General features: G+C 38.0%; 1 protein-coding gene across 2 annotated transcripts in view; it reads right to left on the reverse strand.

The window, feature by feature from the left end:
• The window catches only part of HDAC9 (histone deacetylase 9), a 479,210-nt gene that overhangs the window by 436,989 nt on the left and 23,009 nt on the right, over positions 1–19,212 (reverse strand). Inside the window, exon 1 of one of the 2 annotated variants that reach the window (XM_014937807.1) lies at positions 6,593–6,616. The exons of the other annotated variant lie outside the window; for it this stretch is intronic. The gene's annotated coding sequence lies outside the window, so the exon portion shown is untranslated. Of the gene's footprint in view, positions 1–6,592; positions 6,617–19,212 lie in introns of those variants that run through there. 2 annotated transcript variants of the gene reach the window in all.

Here is a 19,212-nt window from a genome sequence, read left to right on the forward strand (position 1 = left end):
CTGTCTGAAAAGGCCATATTGACTTACTGATACTGCAGCTCTAAGTGCAGAATTCGGATTATAAATTTTGCTGCAGTGTAACTGATCAGGGAATGACGACTGGAAGCAGATTAATCAAATCTGAAAACTCATAAAATACGTGAAATATGAATAATTTTCATTAAAACGGGATGGAAAGAGGTGGGTAACTTGATGGAGAGTACCAGCACTGTACTTTGGTCTTGAAAATAGAGCCAAAGTAGCTTTCTGAACAAGGTGAGATTTAGGAAGGCCCAAGGGGAAGTTGCAGCTTTACCACCCAAGAAAGCAGCTTAGTAATACGTTATATCCAAACTGCCCCAAACTGTGCTTCAGCAAGAGCATCACATAAATGAAGGGCATTTTTTTAATTGTTCATGAGTTCGTGGGGCTATTTTGGTCTATAATATGGAGGGTTTGGTCTATAATAATGGAGGGTTTTGGTTTTCTTATTTATATGGAAATAAAGAAAAATTCTGGACAAGAAAAGAGTTTCTCAAGACAAGCCACCGTGCCTTATGCATTTATTTATTTATATGGGAATAAAGAAAAATTCTGGACAAGGAAAGAGTTTCTCAAGACAAGCCACCGTGCCTTATGCAGAATTCAGTAAAATACTATACTTGCATGATACAGCCTGCATCCCTGTTAATATAATTCTTTGCAAATAAGATAGTAGATAACCAAGATTCTCGTATAATCACATAAAACCAGAGACAGAGCCTAGGACGTTATCTTGCAGAAGGGACAAATTATTACAGTGAAGAATACTTGAAGGAAGAGGTCTCTTTGGAAATGAAAGGATCCTACCTACGTACACAACACAACATTACTATTTATTTTCTTCACATACCTAACCTGTAGGCTATACATGACCATTGGCTGTGTGGCTAAACGAGAAATAAGTGTCATTTATGTCATAGAATAAAATGTCATTTTTAAGCCCAAGTCAAATTCTGGAATGATTCCTTATTTCGCCCCTCAAGTTCACTTATCCTGAGTTGAATTCAAGGCACCAAACATGGTTTTGTAAAATAGTAGGTAAGCTTCTACACATTTGCTTTGGTCTACAAGTATGTGTTCAAGCATGCAAAATAACCTAAGTTAATTAGCAAATAACTAGCTTAAGGAAGAACAGTCTTCAGCAGACATACTCCCAAATTTTTTCATGCTTTCACGGAAAATAAAGTAGCTCTCCTAATTCAATCTCTGCACTAAGTATTCTTAGCAGACATGCACGCCATTAGAGAGAGAAGGTTTTGGTTATAAACCATAAATATTCATTAAGGAACTATTGCTTGGCCTTTTCAGACAAACACACGTCTGAGAAAAGATTATATTCTTTAGAATTTGTGCCAATTTATTATTAAACAGCATTCAACTGTATGTAATGTTTCTAAATGCAGCAATTCAGAATAAGTGAGTACATAAAAGGATAAATCTGGTTCACACAGTCTAAAATCTTCTTCACAGTCCAGGAAAACACTACAACAGGGGAAAAAAAATTCAGGAGAAAAATCTTCATCTGTCAGTCAAAGATTCTCCTGGCACAACTTCAAAACTTTACTCCCACTTTGCTATACGTTTTGATGTAAAGTTCATCTTTTCAAATCATCATGTTAGACTAAGCTAGCAATCTTGCTAGAATATCTGCAAACAGAAAGCTGTGAAAGCATAAAAAATGGTTGAGATCTCCAAAACATGCTTATGACCTCGCATCTTAAAATTCAAAATTTTGTTTATTCTTAAATACTGTGTTCAGTTGATTTGCCTAAAATAGTTTGGTTGCAGACCTCTTTTCTTCACTCCTTTCCCTATGAAGACAGATAGGAAAGGAACTGTATATATATATAAAAATAATACCAAACATAAAGTGAATAATGCTGTTCACAGTTATTCAACAGTGCACTATTTATTTCCAAATTATTCAGTTAATATTTTCTGCTGTTTGAAAACAAGGTATTAAGTCCTGCAATCTTTCTGTCTTATTTGTGCAAAATGCATAGAATTTGCAAACAGATGCCATGCGAAAGAAAGAAAAAGAAGTCTCCCAAGTCATACAATGTCTTAAACAGCAGCAATAACAATCTTTTGCATAACAAAGGTTCGACAAATAATAACTTACTGAAAATCTAGAATTACCAGGATTATAAATTACAGAATCAACAGCAGGATTGTTTTCATTTACGAAGCCAAAAGTAATTATAAATAATGAAATAAGAGAGCTCTAGTAACAGCCTTGGTTAAGAGTATCAAATTAATGAGCTGAGCATAATTTTAAAAAGGCAGCAGCACTAACGAGCGGTCAGAGTGATAATAATTGTCAGCATCTGCTATTCCACTGCAATCGGATATCGAATCCAACTCTAAATACAGGGGGGTTTAAGCTTTCCCAGGGAGTTGCACACTCTCCTGCTTCCTCTGCTTTCAAATACAACACGCACTGATCATGCCTCATACAAGAATATTGGATGAAAAGCTTATGATCGAGAATAAAATGACTTACCAATATTTATGACACAAGAGGTGCCATTCTAGACAGAAACTCGCATAGGACAAATGTTTTCCAGCCTCTATTAAAATAATCTCAAGTCATTATTTGACAATTTTAACTCTGTTCCTCCAGAATTCCTGTATACAACTCAGACTCATTCTATTCCGTTTCATCTCCCACCAACACCGGGTAGAAAACTGGATCAATAAAATCAATCACACTACTCAGTGAATTGTCTTACTGAAAATTCTCTATTAACTCTTGAAGCTTACACTGCCAGAGTGTGCACAGACGTTATCGGAGATACAGAGGGAGCAACTTAGAAGGTCCAGAGAAGCTTTAATATGTTACTACTTCCTACAAGCTACAAACCCTCCAAACCTGACTAATTTGGGCTTCATAACCAAAAATCTTTCTTTTGGGTTAAAAAAAAAAAAAAAAAGTGCTGGGAAATATGAAACTCTGCCTTGATCCTAAACACAACTGCAGTTATATTTCCTGTAAGAGCTTGGACACTGAAGGTGGGAGTGCACTATGGAAACGATGTAAAATTCTAATCGTGGCCCACACGTCCCTTGCTCTCCACGGAGGATGACAAGCACAGGCTGGACCTTCCAAACACCTATGACAGGGAGGGAGATTAGAGGCAGATGAAGCAAAGGAATGTGCAATTGCCACAGAGATGCTCCGATGGAGCTCCTAAGTATCTTCTCCTATAGCCTATGAAATCCTAAATAGCTTCATTTCTTCCATGTGCCTCCAGAAAAGGCTATATACATAGCGCAATATTAAAGACCCTCCCTCACCATTCCTCCTTCTGACCTCCTCCCACCTAAAGACGTATTATGCAATCAGATTTTTAGAAACATTATTTTTAATATCCTAAGTGCCCTCCCACTTGGAGCAGTGGTCATGGACAGTATGCTGATTTACCTTACATTTAATCTATAAAAAAACCCCAGTAACTGAAGACTACTTTAAGTGCTACCTATTTGCCAGTCAGAAGTTTGACTTCAAGACCTGACCTGCCTTTTTGTAACATTATTTATTCTGTCTATGTTAAGGATACAGAAATGGTACTGTTTTAAACTGGAAAAAATGTATTTGGGAGGGGGCAGGGGGTGTGCAGCAACCGTTTTCTTAACATTAACACCACGTAGCACAGAAATGGCACAGAAAAAGTCACCCTGGAATTATTTTACATTTGTTTGCGCACCCTTTCACTTACAACTAACTGCAAGAGAAAAAAAAAAAAATGAACTAGAGGAGGAAAAAAAGTGTCTAACAGCAAGAGCTGTACTTAGCGACAGATCTCACAGAAGTAGGTTTCTTGGCTTGAAAGAATTCCTCCCCGCCCAATATTCAGAATCCAATAAAGTTGATTCATTTCAGTGCAGTCAATTGAACAGTTAATATGAACAAGCATCTACACTTGTTATGACTATTAATACCACAAATTTTGGCATGGACAATGTAACTATTGAGATGAAATACTGTATTTCTATGGCCAAAAAGAGATGGCCTCAGAAATAGCACTAAGCTACCCGAGTGCTGAAGAGGAAAAAGAATTGATAATTCAGTACTTTAAAAATTAAACAACAGGTCCCCCATACTATCTGGCTAGAATGTCTACTTTTAAAACAATCACTTTTAGCCTCCCATTTTGCAAATAATTCAGTACTAATGTAAAAAAAAAAATATCCTCTGCACACAGAAGAGCTGAAAGCTTATTTTTAGCCTGGTTTCCTAAGGAAATGAAACTTATCCGTTAGGCCCTCATCACAATAACTTGTGAATTCATAGAATGATTTCTGCCAGGTCTGACAGGGTGTAAAACATGTGAGGTTCCCAAAAATGGCAGCTGGGAGAGGAAAGAGAATTTAACTCGTGCTCCCCACTGTGGGGTGGCCTTTGCTAGGAAGGAGGGAGAACACCCAGGAGCTTCTCCTGGAGATGTTGGAGAGGAGGCTGCTGTGGGGACATTGCCCAGGGGTCTGGGTGGAGGGAGGGGAAAGAATAAGGCTGGGCTTGTTTCATGGGCTTGTTTGCTTTAGCAAAAGCTGGGACTATCCTATATTTGCTTAATTCCAGTTCAGCTGCAAATGAAAGTAGCAAATTGACCAGATCCCTCATCGTGTGTGTCTTGTCACAGGTCCACCAGAACTTTCAAGAACAGAAGATCAAGCATCAGACACTGCCATGCAGCAAAGACTTGAAGTGGTGAAATTTGTCGTTGACATGAATGAGGGGAAGAATCTGAAGAATTCCAGGAGGATCTCCTGCAGCTGGGGAACGTGGTAAAAATGTAACAAAAATAAACTTTGGTGTAAAGAAGCAGAGGGCAATAATGAAGGGTTAAGATCCCTGCAAAATAAACTCATTTTGTTTGTCACTTCAGTCAGGACAAGTTACATGCTAATTACCTTCCTGTTGCTCAGATGAAGGATAGCATGGCCTCACAAAGCAACACTTTCTGCAGCTATTATTAAGCTGTGACTTACTCACTACTGTTAGATTTTGACTTTTTTCCTTATGAGGCTTGCTGGATGTTTTCCTTGATGGCTCTTCAAAAACACTGGTATTAAAGGTAAGTTATGTGAAAGCCTTTTCATTATAGTACACCCATATTTTACAGCAAAAATGGATGGCAAGCACAAGGTGTCTCCTGGGTGAACCTTCCACGGTTCACCATTTTTTCCTTATGTGAGGCTCAAATGGAGTTACTTCTACCATTTTTCAGTACAAGAACATAAATAAAACTATAGTAATTTCAAAACCTTATCTTGACCGACCTCATGAAACTCCCGAAACGTTTGGCTTAATGGTTTTGTCTTTCAAAAATAAATCTCCAAATATGAGCACAAAACGTAGAAGTAATTTTGCAAATAGATGTTGCAGAAACACTAAAGTATCAATGTAAATAGACAGCTTGCAATAAAATAAAAGAAATTAAGGTGTTGACACGATGTCTTGAATGAAGAACCTAAAATGTATTGTTAATTTCTTAATGATGCCTTCTCTAGGAAAAACACCCATTACTGGGCTTTTTTATTTGTTTGTTTGGGGTTTTCTTTGCTAGGAAAAGTATCATTAAAAGGCTGCTAATACAATTCAAATAAAGATATTAAGTAAAGAAATATACCAACAACAGAAGTTAGAGCATCCCATTAAAAGAACAATGCTATAGAACAGATTCTGAAATGATGTTCCCTCCCCTAGTTTTTGGGTACATTTAGCCACGTCAGAGATACATTATTGATAAGACAAAAAGAAATACTTGTAACAGCTGAAACCCCCATCACAACTTTTGGCTGCATAATAAGAATCGAATAAGAACTCCCATTCAGACCAGTTAAACAGTCTAGAACCTTCAGTTGCACTGCTGCCAAGACACAAGGCTTGAACTACACACAGATTTTATGATTGATTGACAGGGTTTTTTTTCGAGCATAGCAAGTGTAAAACCTGCTTATTTTAGCCATAACTATACATTTTCACTGTAAGACTACTTCGCTGCAGGTTATCGAGCATATTTAGAATCACAGAATCTTCTAGGTTGGAAGGGACCTTAAAGACTGGGAAGTATTTGCTTGTTTATTTAGGATTTTTAATGATAATAATTATTACTAACAGGACCTGCGACAGAAACCATGAGACAAGAACTTTCCAACCACCAAGTAGTGACAGCAACCAACACAGTTGGCTTGTGAAGGACAGCACAGCGTAAGATAGAGTGCTTGGGATGGACATGGAAGGTCATTTTTAACTTATTGAAAAAATATCAATTAAACCACTTTTTAGACATTACAGGCCTGCATTATTTTTTCAACTGTTATTTTTTTTTTTTTTAGTTAGCTTGTAATTTGTCAAGGGAATATACCCCCCTGACCCTGTATGAAGTTTGTTGCTAAGTCAGAGATGTAACTGTCTAGATTTGTTTACTATGAAGAACACATACAATCATATCTTTTTTTACGATTATGAAAAAATAACAAAGCAATGCATCTTACTAAAATTTTAATCACTGAGGATCACTTCCAATTCAATTTTCATTTTAGATCTTAAAGGAAAGGAACTTACCAGCTAGAGCGTACACGGTCTCGTTTACGTAACTCATGGTGGTGTAGAAAGCTAGTGAGGCTGCTCTGATATTAAAAGCAACAATGAAGGGAAGTGGTTAGTCAACTAGCTGGTTCTGTTATTCCCTCCCACTTCTCACAGCAGTACCTAACTCTGTGGGCTCATAATTCAGCTTACCATCCCAGATCTTCCTTTTGTTTGTTTTTTAAAAAAATAATAAAATAATAAACTAAGCACTACACCAGTTTTGCAGGATTATTACAGTGTTTCAAACCAGATGTTCAATACCCAGAGACATAATAAGATACTAGATGCAATATCCAAGAAGTAATAATCTCTGCTTACTTAGAGGAAAAAAAATATAATCTAAACGAACCAAAAATCTACCTAACAGCTTTTCCTCATTGCTGCTTTGAACTGAAGCTAATAAAACACAAAGCGTTCTGCATTAGTGAGGATGGAAGAATAAATCAGCCATATGTATCATTGGTTGAGTTACCCAACAGACTTGATCCAGCTGACTTTGGAGTCAACGGACAGGGATTTTTATGCACCTGTACACAAAAAGGGGGTGCTATCTAACAAAATATTAGTATTCTATAATCACTTCATGCAGGTGAAAGTGACAAAGGACAATGAGGGACAGAAAAGAACTAAAAATGACATAATTATTTTTTAATTAATATGTTTAATTTTTGCCTTAAAGCCACATGTGTTGATGTATTTTCACACATGCACTGTATGATTCTTTGTTTCAGGTAACAATCTCGTTCTCTGAAATTTATTTATTATGGAACAGTTATTTTTTATTATTATTATTTATTATGGAATTTATTTGTTATGGAACAGTTTCGCTGCTGATCCATGTTTTTTTCTAACACTCAATGTTTGACACCATATGTAAAAGGAACTCTTGAAAGAATGCACACAATCTCAGTGTCCTGATTTAGTAAATTCCTTTAAACACAAAGAATTTCCAGTTTTAGCAACAATATTTGGAAAAAACCAAGACATCTCCCTTTGTTTTCGTGTATTAAAATAATATAAGACAGATTAAGACAAGTTGGCTAAAGCTGAGCCACAGAAAAAGCCTGAGTTTATCTTTACTTTTGTGGTCTCGTGGTTGTACTCAGTGCTTTCCTTTGGCATTTGTAAAGTACGTCAAAGTTTTACTGCCTAAACAACCCAGGGGTTTGGGTGCTTTGAGTACTTGAGATAAATCATGAACTACATCAACGTTCCACTTCCCTCCCTACCAAAAAGAAACCCTCACAGCCAAACCCCAACCCTTGAGCAAGACCACACGGAACTGCACTCTCGGTGCCCCTCGCTCTGCAGCACATACACTTGCCCAGGCCAGCAGCCCACAGAAGCTCTCTGGGTTTTTTGAAAGGATGACCCTTGCCACCACCCAGCAGAGACACCATCACACTCCACTTCCTCTCACATTTGTTTCTTTCATTCTTCCAACCGCAGGGATTGCCCATGTTACACAACGGAGAAGCTGCATTTCGTAAGAATTCTCATTGTACCCAACAAAAGTCTATCATGTATCCATACATCACCATCCTCTGTCAGAGCAGGACACGGGACTGGACCATCTCTCTGATGAGGAAAGGCTGAGAGACCAGGGTCTGTTCAGCCTGGAGAAGAGAAGACTGAGAGGGGATCTCACCAACGCCTATTAATATCTAAAGGACGGGTGTCAAGAGGATGGGGTCAGGCTCTTCTCAGAGACAGGACAAGGGGGAACAGGCACAAAACAGATGAAATTCCATCTCAACATAAGGAAAAACTTCTTTCCTTTTGAGGGTGGCAGAATCCTGGAACAAGCTGCCCAGAGAGACGGAGTCTCCTGTAAGGAAAAACTTCTTTCCTTTGAGGGTGGCAGAATCCTGGAACAAGCTGCCCAGAGAGACGGAGTCTCCTCAGGAGATATTCAAAACCCACCCGGACGTGTTCCTGTCCAACCTTCTCTAGGTGACCCTGCTTTGGCAGGGGGGTTGGACTAGATCATCTCCAAAGGTCCCTTCCAACCCCTACCATTCTGTGTCATTCTGGGACAATTCTAAGAGCATCCTTGTGGCACCTTCCCAGTAACTGAGCATTCAGATGGATATTGCCCAGCCCCACATGCTGTAGCTTGACAGTGTGGAAGACCCTACAATAGTACTACTAACTTCTTAAATACTTACTTACTAAGTAGCCTTTGTGGAATCAGTTCCCCCTCTTGTGAGAGGAAAAGATGACAGGATCTGGAGAGAAAGAGACCATCCAGAACCTGATAAAAAGCTTAACTTGTGGAGGTTATGAAAAAAGAGTTTGCTCAGCAGGAGTAAAAAAAAAAAAAGGACTTGGTGACGCTACTGAATGCGGGTAATTCCTAACGTAGGAGATTTTCATCATCATTTAAAAGTATACTCAATTTTTAATTCCTTGCTATGCACAACATCATATTCTGCTTATTATTTATGAAATTAATGGCACATTAAAAATGTTATTCCAATAGAGAATTATATTGTTTCCCTTTTGTATCTCCTCTATCCAGGATGCACTGCCTCGTTATTTTCCAAGTGTTTCTCACGCTTACTGCACAGACTATTATCCTCAAGTCAAATATCACAACGACGGTGCTTCATTTACCTCCAAGGCTTAAAAAAGCAAGAAAATCATTGTGCAAGGTGACAGCTAAGACAAACAGGTATTTAAAATACAGTTAAAAGGTGAAGGTAGCCGAGTTCTAGATGTGATAACAGAATCTCAAGAATTCTACTACTGACTAAATCATGGTGTAGTGCTACTACAAACATTATATATGGAAAAAAAAAAAAAGAAAGAGTCAAAGAAATCAGAAGTTTTCTACTTCATAAGATCATCCTTTCAGTCTTCTCTGGATTTCCAGCTGTGGATGATCCAGAAGTGTCAGCTGCACCGTATCTCAGAAAAATCTGGAAGAGAATTCAGTTTAACCCAAGGAGAAGACCCTTAGCTGGCGCAGACGTGCACTGCTCTACTAACTGCAGTAGGACTGTGCTGAGCAGCCTCATTGATGAAGGATGGAGAAGATAACCTCTTCTAGTACTTTCACCTACTCAGTATAATCTTCTGTAGCTTTTAGAATCAGACATTAATCCATCCAGTGTAAGTCAAAATAGGCATTAGGTGGAGAAAACTGAGGAATCACCACATAAGCGCTTACCTACATTATCATCATCACAACCTTCACACTTTCAAGCTACATTTATTCAAACAAATCAGTCAAGTGAGACCTATAGACATATTCCTACAGACATATAGGAATTTCTGTAGCTTTTAGAACCAGACATTAATTCATCCAATATAAGTCAAAATAGGTATAAGGTGGAGAAAACTGAAGAATCACCACATAAGTCCACATAAGCGCTTACCTACATTATCATCATCTTCTGTAGCTTTTAGAATCAGACATTAATCCATCCAGTGTAAGTCAAAATAGGCATTAGGTGGAGAAAACTGAGGAATCACCACATAAGCGCTTACCTACATTATCATCATCACAACCTTCACACTTTCAAGCTACATTTATTCAAACAAATCAGTCAAGTGAAACCTATAGACATATTCCTACAGACATATAGGAATTGTCTATTCCTATAGACATAAAAGGGGAGCAGCGGTTTATGCATGCTAACTATATCCCAAAAGAAAAAAAATATTACACTAGAACTGCCCCCCAAAAAGTAGCTCTCATATCTCTGGTTACTTAAAGAAACAAATTATTAGTCAAACCTCCATAAAAAGCTTTCAACGTTTTGCCTGAAGATCCACAAATCTGGGGTCTCAGACTCATCAGCAAAAAAAAGTTGGAGATCCAATTAGTCCTGCCTGTGACTCTCCTCTGTATTTGCTTCTGCCTTTCTACAGATTATGAGACAGCATGAGACAGAGCAGTTAAACAATAAGAACAGAGCCAAATTACCAATGCTAGGGGTTGCATCATAACACCACCACAGCAGAAAAAAAAAAAAAGATATCTACATGCTTCATTGAGAAAGACAAAACGATAAAGTAAGAAAACTTTTGTTTTATATATTAAATACCTGTTTTTCTTCCAGCCCAACTGTTTACTATGCAATTATCAAGCCAATTTTTAAAAATCACACTCGTTCTCTTGAGAAATCATTATAGTTCTCTTTATTTAAAATAAAAACAAATGAAAATATCTAAACTGTTCCAATCCCCATTTAGAGCAGTTGTTATGCATTACTGAAATTCCTTGAGGAAGTGCAACTTTTACAAATTTGGACAGCTTGTTTCATTTCCCTAAGCTATTTCTTTATAATATCTTTGCCTAAAGGGTGGGGAAAAAGAAACAACAGCAGAATCTAAAAAAAAGTGTTCATATGGAGCAAAGAGAAATGGCCTCTTTTTAAAATTGACCTTTTGTTACTGAAAATTTTGGTCCATTCAATGGACTAAAGAAAAATAATCTCCTAATTAATTTCACAACACCAGGGCTGCACATCCAAAGGTGAGCAGTTTGTGCTATGGAGGGCTTTGGTTTTCTGGGAAGTTTTTTTGAACAGCAAAACTCTTCCAAGCCTTCCTGTAGCTGGAGCCCCGGCAGCGCTGCTTTCAGAGAAAAGCTGGAGAATTATTCAAGATACCAAAAATCAAGCCCAGCTGTGCTTTTTAGGACCACCTTGAGGCTTCTCTAACAGAAAAAGACTCAGACCAAATAAGCACTAAATTAAAGGAAAACTCTCTTTTATCCTGTTTCAGGTCATGCCAGAGCAAATTTACTTTAGAAAGTCTATTTTCAGAGTCTAGAAGAGACATGTAACTTGTGTCTGGATCACTGTTGGTACAGGGCTCTCAAGCTGTTCCTGGATGGAGTCACTCCAAGAAGGTTCAGCGCTGCCTCCTCCATGAATGACAGTCCCAAACTAGCGGCTCTCTCTGTTCTTACGTTACTCATGTTCCACAGCCAGAAAAGAAACCAGATTTTGAAGATATCTGTTCTTATATCCTGGATTTTCACTGGAGAATGTGGAAGGCACCCTGAGCATTCTGGAACTTCAAAAGTTATTTAACTTTATGTTCCTACATAATGTTTTCTCTTGTGCTCCCATACCCCAATTACCTTTGGTTACATGGTCTGGGCCATCGTTCACAGCTGGACTTGAGAAAACAGATGACCAAAGCATCACAAGCAAGGATTGTGCATTCGAGGTGAAACTCGTGAAGTGAGACTTACTATGCATTTTAAAACATACCTTTTTTGCAAATTTTCTCACGTAAACCCATCAAAACACACAGAGATCAGCACCTTATGCATAAGACCAAACAAGCGATAACAAAATCACAACGATTTTCCATCTAGCGTGCAGTGGTATTTCATTTGCAAAATGCTTACGTAATGAAAATCATCAGTCCACATGTATTTGGTATGAAATCACAATATCACCTTCTGTAACGTTCCTTGTAAGAGCTCTGTGTTCTCCAGGCTGAGACACACACACACTTCATCATATGCTCTAGACGCTTCCTTTTCTCGCCGTGTGAAAGAAGACAAACCAAGCATTAAAAGCTGTTTGTGACCCCTCTGCTAAAAATGACTGTCACAGGATGCTAAGAGTGAAACAAACTTTAAACCAGACTAGATCAGACAGGATGAGCTCTTTTGCCCTCTCACTCTGCACACTTCAGAGTACGCAGCAGCTATGGAAATAAGCCAAAATACTGGCGTGTACAGGTCAAATTGGACATAATTTCTCATTGAAGAATACACATTTCAAACGAGGCCCAAAATACTAAAGTTGGCTTCCAAGATCCTTTTAAAATCTCCTTTAACTACTAGGTGACATACTGAAAATATGAAAAATGGCAAAAAAAAAAAAAGAGAAGTGTTACAGATTTGGTACGTAACGTACTTGCAGCAATACTTCAAAGAACTCAGTGGTTTTTTGCATTCCCTTTTAGCCGCTTTTAAGGTTTTGATTGTTAGCTTACATATTCCAGATACACCAGCCCAGTGTTTTAAAGAACCTAAAAAAAGATCCTAATCATGCAAGTCAGAAAAATTTAAAAAAAAAAAAAAAAAAAAAAACCAGAAAATCCCTGGTCAATTGGAAGAACATTGACCTGATATAGCTGGAAAAATTTACATTTGCAGAAAGAAAAAACTGGTGCAGGGGATAACAGACTCCCAAGTCTGTTATTTCAGTGTGGGTGGGCAGGGAGATAAAGGACGAGTGTTGCTGCATAGATTCTACAACTGATCTTCATCATGGTTTTAACATATGGCATGGATGCACAGAGCTCCAAATGAGGAGCATTTTGGATGGAGCTTTTTTTAAAATCATAAGAATAAACAAGTAAAATAGAGTACTAGAAGCATCTCTACAGAGGGAACACCATAGAAAATACTTTGCTCCCCTCTTCTCTCCAAACCCGGTATCAAAATGGTCAGGGAGCATATTCCAACTGCTGATTTTGGCCAGAATACCCCAAAAGAATTACTCCCAAACTGCCCAGATGTCACAGTTAGAGTGCCTAGCAATATTTTTGTTTTCTCCTGCCTTTTTGCCAATAATTTACCTATCAGTTCAGTTTCCAGGCTGCAGCTGAAATCTGTATTAGGATGAGATGTGGACATTTGTCTGCTATTCCTCTGTATTCTGATTTTCACAGAAAATAAACTGAGTATGTAACCCAGACAGGAACTGCAGCACGGACCAGTAAGTACCATGGAACAGATCCCAGATACACAGAAAGATCATTAAATTCACTAGGATTTTTTTTTTTTACTTTATCTTTTATTATTAGAAGACCTCTCCAAACACCAAATACACACTCGTGCATTAAAGTTTTAACAGTAGTAAGACTATTTTATCTCCTATACTTCTCTTTTTTGGCACTACTTTAGATACTGAGATGACCTAGACAATTCTATGATTCTGTAACTGCTGCCTCAGAGGAAAATTACCCCCATTTTCCAGGGAATTGTAAATGCAAGAGCTAAAGTTACTATATTTATTTTGTATCATACTTTCAGCATTACAGAGAAAACATCTGAAAAAAAAATAATAAACCAAACAACAACAACAAAAAAAAAACCCAGAGGAGGAAAACCCCATAAGGGTTCTTTTTCTCCTTTTCAGCATTACAGAAAAAACATCTGAAAAAAAACCAAAACCAACAAAAACCCAGAGGAGGAAAAGAGGAAAACCCCATAAGGGTTCTTTTTCTCCTCTTTTCTCCTAATTTCTTGATAATTTTCCCATCTCACTTTTGGAACCTTACTTTAGTTCTTGTTTCTCCCCAGCAACAGCCACACAGATAGTTCATATAGCCACTAATCAGAAGAGGCTGATTACTCAAGGATTAAAAAAGAGGGAGAGAGAAATAGTGAAAAAATAGCCACACAGGTAGTTCATACAGAACCTAATCAGAAGAGGCTGATTACTCAAAGATTAAAAAAAGAGGGAGAGAGAAATAGTGAAAAAATAGGTATATATTCAGTGATTATATGTCTCATGCCAGCTGAATTCTTTAACCTTCCCTGTGCTTTTTCTCCTACACTCTGTATGTCTCTCCTTTCCCAACATTTCTTCCTCTTCAGAAAGAGGAGTCCTGCATGATCACACCTTTGTTATAGACATCAAATGACAACAAGTGGCACGTAGATTTTTGAAGGGCAAGTGGTTCAGAAAAGAAGAAAAATATTTGCTGCCAAAACAAATAAGAACTGATTTTTGCTTTGCCAAGACTGCCCTAAGGTCTAATATTTTCAAAGCGTTACCTCCTGAAAAGTAATATTTTAACAATAATGATTGTATTTTACATAATGACTCTTGAAGCTTTCAAAGCTCAGTCAGCTTTACACCGAGTACGAGGAGCTTGATGAAGAGCACAGCTCTGCGTGGGTTTTATTTGGTTTTAGTTATTGCAAATCTAACTGCAGCTTAATCTTCTAATCTCTTGTTCTGCTCTTCAGTGTAACTCTTATGCCAATCTCTAATTGTTCAATGAGAAGCTTAACAAAAGAAGAAAATACGGGAGAAACATTTAAAGGTAGAGATTTTGAGGGACTTGGTGCCAACTTGCATTCTTCGTGTTTTTGTTAAGAAACTCATCTCCTCCATGAAACAGAGCAACTTCTACGGAGGAAAATTTTAATCCTCAAAGCAGTACTTCAGATCAAATAAACTTTTGCTATTATCTGCTGAAAGGTGAAGAATTTTGAACGATATTTCACAAGTGATTGTCCTGGAATTGTCTTCCAGTGTCTAAGCACACATTCCTAACTGCTTTCTCAAGGGACCTGAGAATCTGTTCCCGTGTTGTCTTCATTTTGGATTCTAGTAAGAGATAGCTGCACTTGGTTGGCAGTGTCTTTAAACAGTAAGCAAATAGTAGGGATCTGCAACGTACCTTTCTTATAAGAAAAAATAATAATAATAAGCAGCTTGCAATTATCCCTGTGTGGTACCCTGTGTATCAGTGTGCACTCCCACATAAGAAGTGCCTGTTCTCTGTACTCTTGCTGACTGCATAATGCGCACCTTTAAGGCAGCACAGCAATTTATCAATGATGGTGCTTCTTTAAATAACTATGCCAGAAGAATGAGCACTAAACAACTTTTAAAGGCTGCGTCTACAGAGGACTCTGTGGCAGTAAGCCACGGATCTTTCTCATCTGAAATTTATATTTAGATCTGTAATTTCTTTTATCCGTATACCGATTTCTCATTGTTACAGAACATATGCTCTTCCTCAGAATAACTTGCTATTTTTGCACTATTACTCAGCCACATACTTCCACAAAGCTGCAAGTGTTACTTCAGATAAACTTAGCAGCTTTTTGGCTAGTTTCCATGTTACTTTAATGACAGAAAAAAAACCTACCAAGTGAAGAATGCTCCTGTACCCCCTCCACCAAACCTGAGTTTGCTTTAAGTGAGAGCAATGAAACCAGCTGTTTCTCAGTTCCCAGTCAACAGGTTGGGATGGAGGGGAGGAAAAAGGACAGGTTCTTGCACATTTCCCCTCCAGAAGAAGTTCTTCAGAGAGGAACGGTATCATATCCTATCTCTTAGTAACTCTGATGTGGGTTCTTGCACATTTCCCCTCCAGAAGTTCTTCAGAGAGGAACAATATCATATCCTATCTCTTAGTAACTCTGATGATTTTTTTTTTCTGCTATTGTAAGTGTTTCTGAGTGGGAAATAGTTGTGGTCCAAATTGTAAGATTATCTCATTAAAGGGAGCATGAAAGAGAATGTTAAACACCCACACGATATAACATAAGTGTTCACAAATCTGGTAAGCATCTTTCTAATCCTTTGATTTGATACTTTCAGCTACAGCAACTTACAATTTCAAATATTTTAGACAAATTACCATTGCCTACTTAATTGCTATTCAGACGTTACACAATCTTTGAATGTAAGAGCTGTACTACATCCCACCTCTCCCAGGACATTTTTGCATCAGCTGTCATTAGCAGTCCAATGCCATTTCCTCCCTCCAGTAACAAATATGACTACATAAGACCTATATTTCATCAACAAAAAGGCTTATTTTATCTCTAGAAGGAATTTACTGCAGTCATAGAGATTCGTGCTTTTTGCTATGTATTTTTTGAAATATTGATACCCCCCACACTTCACCTAGAAATAAAGTGTTTCTTCTAAAGGAAGTAGCAGTTTGTTTCCTGTAGGATCTGAAAAACAAATTGACAGTCTCCCTCTCCATTTTGATCATCTTGATAGATTTGAATTTGTACAGATATGTGAAAAATAGGAATTTAGCATGACACAATACTACTAGCTAAAACATATATGCATACTTAGAATAGAAGGCCAACATTACCAACTATAGGCTTTCTTCTCTGTCTTACATAACTATTGTAGACCGCATTATGTAGAGTTTAATCATATAAAGAACACTCATGCAAAGAATATTCATGTAAATGAAAGTGTAAATATTCATAAAGAATATTCATGTAAAAAATCTTACTTGTTCAATCACATAATTCGTACATATTCTACCCGATATCATAAAGGCTTTGGAACCAGAAACTTATTAAATAAGCATATTAATAGTTTTTAACCTAAAAAAAAATTTCTATAACTTAAATGAATTTTGACCCAAGTAATTTATTGAATCCTGATTTTATAATGTTAAGCCTAAAAAAGCCTTGCTAAATTTAGTCACTTTGGGCCACTGACCTTCCTCTGCAGCTCCTCCCTGAGGAAGCTATTAAATCTCTGTCCTGATAGATCTTCAATGTGTTTTGAAGAACTAGCATTTAAATAACCAGAAAGTTTCCATTTGCTTGGGGATGTTCTGAGAGGAAACACACTGCTTTCAAGAATTGCTTGAAGCTACAGCAGAAAGCGTTTTGGACACAAGAATCCTGAAAAACAGTTGCAAATGAAGTTGCTTCATCACACAGCGATTGTCTCATGCTGGTTGCACAACTCCAGTCCAGTAGAGCCTGAGCTCGTTGAGTAGCTTCTGGACATCCAACATGAGTAAATAATCTACAAAATTTTCTGAACTTACTTTTCCCTTATGTGCATCTTATCACTTTTCAATTTCAATTGGTTTTTAAACTGTTTTACCAACGGTCCTCAGAGATGACAATTATTTTTAAAAAAACTAGCCTAAGCTGTTTGTGATCATACACAAAAGTGCCAAGACACACAAGATTTGCAAGGAAAGCAACCTCCAGCTGGAGAACACACTGAAAGAAGTGAGAAGGGGAATAAACCTTCAACTGCTCCGGGCAGAACCAAAAGAGAAGGTCTGACCAGTTCAGTTCTGTGGTAAATATATTTCTATTAGCATTTCCCTATCAACATCAACCACCCTGTGAGCTGCTCTAGCAGAGTTTTCCACACTTGTTACACAACTCCTGGTGAGGACCATTCCACGTTACACAACTCAGCAGGATGCAAAAAGCTCTGAGGAGGAAGCTGAGGCTGGTCACTGAGAGGCGGGGAAGGGCCACCAGTAATGTACTGACCTTTTGTTTTCACTTTTCCACATTCTACTGCATTCCATGTGCTACTGGTAAGTAAATTACTCGCCTTATTTAAAACTAGCAGAACAAAAGCAAAAAAAGTGTAATTGCCATGCTGGTTTAGTCATTAGAAATCCACCCTTCTCTTACCAAGTTATCCCCATAGTTTATCTTCTTGGGAGTCAGGTAACTGCAGGGTCACTATCTCCCCATCACCACCATTAACCCTCCTGCAGCCACACAGACACGGCTCATCTGGAGTATTCTCTGCCCCTCTCTGCCCCACTCCATCTCATGCTGGGAAACAAACACTTTCTATTTTCACAGGAGCGTAACACAATCACAAAGTGCAAAGTCTACACAAGATGTTTTTGCTGCTATAGTGCTACTGAGGGGCAGCAAAACCACTCTTTTCAATATTAGACATTGACGGATAGTTGAGAAAAATTTCTTTAACACTGTAGTGTCTGTGCTGGGTATATTGCGATGAAGAAATACTTAACAACCAAAATGGAACTCCAACAAAAACACAATTAGGAACAAGACAAGACCAAAAACATTTGTCTACATGTACGTCAATGATCTTGTAGCCTGAAATGGGTCCAACTGTAAATTAGTAAATAACAGAATAAGAAGTAATAGGGAAAACAATTAAGCAATTTGACCTCTGACCCGCTTGAATCAAAGCTCAGTTTGAATCTAGTGCATTCGATTAAAATAAATTCAAAACAAGATCAACAGAAATTCTTACTTTACTGAGTGCTACTCATTAGGTATTTGCATAGGATTATTAAAACCTCAAGATCTCACTCCTGCCTGCCTGCAGTATTTTTGGAGCCCAGCACTTCCCATAGGAAGTTACAATTGCTGTTTCTCTTGGGCATCACTTCACATCTATCCATGCTGAATTTTATTTTACACTTTATTGCTCAAAATCGAAAGAGTTTTGTCCAATTCTTTACAGCTGTCTCTCATCCTTACTAATTTAAACAACTTGGTATTACCAGCAGATTTCCCTACCTTAGGGCTCATCCTCTTCCAGGGTTAACTATAAAATGCTGAGAAGCACAGGCCCCAGCGGAGCTCCCTGCAGGACTCTCCTCCTCACCTTCAACATCTACTACAGCTGACCATTTATTTCTGCCTATTTCCTATCTTTATCCACTTTCCCTACTCATCTCACAAAGAACTTTCCCCTCTAAACCACTTCAGCCCTAGTTTCCTTAAAAAACCTTTACTGTTTTCTTTCACAAAGGCCTCTTGAAAATCCAAACAGATCATAGTGCCCAAAATACTCTCCTCCACATGACTGCTGAACCCTTCAAAAGGCCTTAAGCCTTTATTAAGATCATGCTATTTTCCCCCTGAGAGTATCTTTTTTAGCTAGGTTTCCTCTATTCTGCTCTTCATTACAGGCTCTGCCAACTTGCCCAGTAGAAGGAGGATTTTTTCCTGCTGGTTTCCACGGGGTCTATTTCTTCACTGAGCTGAAGCTGCACCATTCCATTGGCAAATAACACGGCCATGCTTCCATGAGCCAGTTGAAAACCTGGTATTTGCCCCCCAAAACTTTCATTTGGCCAACACCATACTGCAAAATACCTCCAGA

This window comes from Calidris pugnax, unplaced genomic scaffold (assembly GCF_001431845.1).
Source record: "Calidris pugnax isolate Ruff unplaced genomic scaffold, ASM143184v1 scaffold11, whole genome shotgun sequence".
Lineage (NCBI taxonomy): Eukaryota > Metazoa > Chordata > Aves > Charadriiformes > Scolopacidae > Calidris > Calidris pugnax.